Genomic DNA, 4,593 nt, shown 5'->3' on the forward strand with positions numbered 1-4,593 from the left:
ATGAAAACCGACGTCAGAATTAACTTCGGTGGGACAAGATTCAACTCTTATTATTTTTAAATTGTGTCACTAATATACTTATTGGAGCCTTGCCCTGGGTGTAATAAAACCTGGTTCAAATTGCTGAAGGGCTCAGCTGCTGCCTCCAACAGCTGCATGGTTGTAATTTGCCAATAGGATGTATTACATCCTGATTACAGTTTCTGTTGAGTGATAGGCCAAAATTACAAGGCAGAAATGTGGCTAATCATGATAAAGGAGATAAGTCTATTCATCCACTGCCCGCATTTAATATTTGCAGAGCAGATGCTGTTTGTTCCCTTCAGCTGCATTTACATGGAAATACACTCTCATTCTGAAGATGTCTTAAGGTTAATGAAAAACTTTATTGGACATTTGGATGGGGGAGGGAGGGAGAAAGATGAAATATCTTGGAAGGTTTCTCTTGGCTTCCCAGCCCAGATAAACTTACACAAATCAACCAGTCATTGTAAGAAAAGCAAAGTGAGCTACTCCAGGCCAGAAACAGATGTCTGTGAAAGTTTAAGTCTCATGTTTTTGGCAGATGGATTGGCAGCATAGGTGTGAGTCACACTAGGAAAGGCTGTACCGCTCCAGGGATTAAGGCTGGAGTGGGCTGTGCATGTCATTTATTGCCCTTGTTCCCACCAAGCAACACAGAGTCCTTCAGGCTGCAGTTAAACCACCTCTGGTGTTTTGGCTCACTGGGCCATAAAACCAAGCCTGAGATCTCAGAATCACAGGCTGGTTTGGGTTGGAAGGAACCTTAAAGCTCATCCAGTCCCACCCTCTGCCATGGGCAGGGACACCTTCCACTAGCCCAGGTTGCTCCAAGCCCCAACCAACTTGGACACTTCCAGTGATGGGGCAGCCACAGCTTCTCTGGGCAGGTTTGGGCTGCATTAACACATCGCCACCATAATAGACCAGAGAGGTCCCAGAAGTGTGAGATTTGTGAGTGTAGGAAATCTCACTTACAGCTTCATAACAGATGTGTTCCACAAGCTTGTGGTTGCAGTCCGGAGGAGCCTGTGGGAGACCCCCAGTTCCTGCTCTCAGCCCCATCCGAGCTGCCCCAGGCTGCAGGAGATGCGGTGCCAGCCCTGAGCAGAAGAGCATCCGTCGGGGACAGGGAAAGAAAACGAGCTCGTCAGGCCCGGAGCTGAGTTTACAGCCCGAACAATGTCCGTGTTTGTGCTGCGTGTGCAGCACTGATCTGAGCTGCTCTCGTACCCTGACACACAAAATATCTTGTGTCTCCCCTCCGCCCCTCTGTGCATCCCTCTGCTCCGGTGCCTTGTTACTAAATAACTGCCACAACTCCGGCTGGAGGGATTAGATCACCCCGGGGGTGCTCACAGCAGAGCCTATTTATCGCCAGGGGTAATCTGGCATTACAGACTCTGGCATTACACTCTCCCCGGGCCAGCCGCTATAAAAACCCGGGCAGAGCCCGCGGCGTTTCCAGGGGCCGGTCATGCTGCCGGCGTTGCCTGGCTCAGCTATTTTCTATTCTCCAAAGCCCTGCTTACTCCTGGGATGGAGAATTTGCTGCTCACGTGTTGCAGGCTGCTCTGACTCACGGCAGCCTGGCTGTCTCCACGCTCAAAGCACGATTTTGCCCCTGGGTACCGAGCCTTTCTCTCCCCGGCCTCCTAAATGTGTCTGGGGGGAGTCACCCATTCACTCCCTCCCTTCCCACCATCTGCCTGCGCTGCTTAAAAATCCCCCAGTCGGGGCTGCCTGAAATGAACTCATCTGCTGCGTGATTCTGTTAATCAAGGAGGTTTTGGAGGATATTTCTCCCGGCTCTTTTGCTCCGTCCTTGCTAAAAGTGGAGTCTGCCCCTCGCACTCGTAATGGGGAGGGATAGAAAATCCTCTGGCAACGCCAAATATAAAGCAGCCACTGAGCCACGACACGAGGGAACGGCAGGAGCCTGTAACGCAGCCCTCTGTGCAGCAGCAGGTCTTCAGAGCCTGAGGAAAGGGCTGACGAGGCAAAAGCAGGTTTCAAACACCAAATGGACACAAATTAGGGCACCTGACTGTATAAAAAATACATTTAAAATGACAAAGGAAATGCATGTCTCCTATGGTCATTAGCACAAATCCCGGGATGGAGTGTTATCAGCATGGCTGTGATAAGAGGAGGAATGCATTGAGTCCCCAGCAGGGCTGTGGGGCCCTGGAGCACATGGGCTGCTGTTTCTGCTCCAATTCTATGATGAAAGGCCCTTTCCTTAGCAAGGATATTGTGCTCCGCGAACAACAGTGTAGTCTGGTTTATACTAATGCAGTAAAAATACAATTCTGAGGAAGAATTTCCTCACTGAAAGGGTTGTCAAGCATTACAGGGGCTGCCCAGGGAAGTGGTGGACTCACCATCCCTGGGGCTGTTCAAGAAACTGGATGTGGCACTCAGTGATATGGTTTAGATAAGAAAGCAGTGTTCAGACAAAGGTTGGACTTGATGATCTTGGAGGTCTTTTCCAACCCTGATGATTCTATGATTCCAATCTTCCTGAAACACTCTGTGAACTCCTGTGATTAGCAGTGTTACAGCACAAATATGTACTCTTAATTCCTTCTTTGTTTCCACCACTCCTGGTACAAAATACAGTCCATAGCAGAGTCCCTGATACCTCTGAGAGAGACCATTTCCAGTTTGTGTTGTGGTGTTGAGATATGCCAAGTGTGAGATCCCAAATGCACCACAAATAATTGGTCTTGCACTTTTACTCTTCATGTCCCAGTCCTTCTGCTCAATTTTTGCCATTTTTTTCTTGCATTCTCACTTATTAGCACAGGAGGAGAATGCCTGCAAACACTGTGGAATAAGCTCCAGCCAAGTGGGAGCAGACCCCAGAGATGAGTTTTAGCTGCAGAGCAGATTGGGAGTTACACCAGGCTTGTGGAGCCCCTGGACTAGCTGAGCTGCTCCTATCACACACATAAGGGTTTGACATAATACCAATAACATCCCTCTCCTGAAGGAAATTAAGACCATTCAGTAATGCTGAACTATAACCAACATTTTAAAAACAAAGCCGTTTAATGACTAATTCAGATTCCTCCTCCAGTAATCTCCAGAATGAGGAGTACAGAGGGAGGGAAGCATTGAATTCTTGAAACACATATTGCCCCAAACACTCCTAGGCAGCCTCCTGGGATGTGCATTCATCAGCTTGGGCTGGGGTTGGGGCTGAGTGTGTTTCCAGAACATTCTTTGTGACGAAGATAATCTTTTATTTGACTGAGGGTTCGACAAGCACGGACTTGATCAACTTGGCTGTTGCAGAGTTGTCAGAGGAACAGGACTGTACAAACAAGAACTCCCCAGTGGGTATCCAAGATCCAACTGCTCTCCAGTGAGGCCAGAGACACACCAGCAGCAATGCTCTTGTACAGCTCATCCCCATTTTTCCCCAGGAAGTTCTTCATGTCATCAGCAGGATGGTATCACTAGGTAGCCTGTCTGAGGAGATAAAACTGAGGCTGGGAAAAAAACCAACCCCACTGATTCTCTCTTATTACTATCATTCATTAGGCTACTTTTTCCCATAAGGATTTATCCTGATGTCTCATCACAAATCAGTAATTCCTTCTCTTCCTCGTGCAAGTGCTGTACTAGTGACTGCAAGCTTGATATTCCTGTGGCTGAAATGGGACCCCACGTGCCAATACAGGCAGTTCAAAGAGGGAACATGGGATCTTCCATGTTGTAAGAACTGATTAAGGATGGTAAAGCAACCAGGGAGGCCAAGGTGATGGCTTAGCTCCCTCCATCCCTGCAGCCAGCTCTCCAAAGGCAGCACAAGTGCTCCATTTGTCTTGCTGAGATGCCTCTGAGGGCTGAGAGAGCTGTTTTGCCCCTTTGCTGAGCTCTTTCTTAAGCCCCCACCACAGCTGGTGCCGATGAATTCCTTGCAATGGTGCTGCCAGGCTTCGAGGCCAGGCTGAGATTGTTGTCTCTGTGCCACAAACTGTCAAATAAAAGTTTATTGTGACCACTGAACCAGTAAGGCAAGGCTTCAGAGCATCACAAGCTCTCTGTAAGGCTCCTTCCCATTAGTTATGCCTCTGTCTACTGTCAGTCCTGTAAAAAACAACCATTTCCCTTCTTTCAGGGCAAGTTTGATTAAGTTCAGTCCAGAATCGTAATGCCTCACGTAACCCTGTGCAGGAAGCTGCAGAACCTCAGTCTGAAAGTGTTGTTCTTGTTCCCAAATCTGTTCCTGACCTCTCTACGTTTATTTTCTCTGGGTGTGAAATTCTCTTTGACCTAATTACAATTCCCACTCGGCGTTTTGGCGCTGGAAATTTAGATGTAGAGCTGCTGAACCAAAAGTGTGTCAGATGCACTGTGGTCACCACCTGTGCCTCCGGGAGGGGAGATGAGCAGACAAGGGCTGCAGGCACCAGGATCATTTTACATTTAAGCCAGTGTTTAATTCTCCTAATAGCCCCAAGATTGCAGGAGCTCAAAGCTTTACACCAGGGATTAAGAGACCTCCTAAATATAGGCTTGTTGTTGCAGGGAAGGTAAAAGAACAACAGAGTCACTGAGAAG

The sequence above is a fragment of the Pseudopipra pipra genome, chromosome 14 (assembly GCF_036250125.1).
Source record: "Pseudopipra pipra isolate bDixPip1 chromosome 14, bDixPip1.hap1, whole genome shotgun sequence".
In the NCBI taxonomy this organism is placed as follows: domain Eukaryota; kingdom Metazoa; phylum Chordata; class Aves; order Passeriformes; family Pipridae; genus Pseudopipra; species Pseudopipra pipra.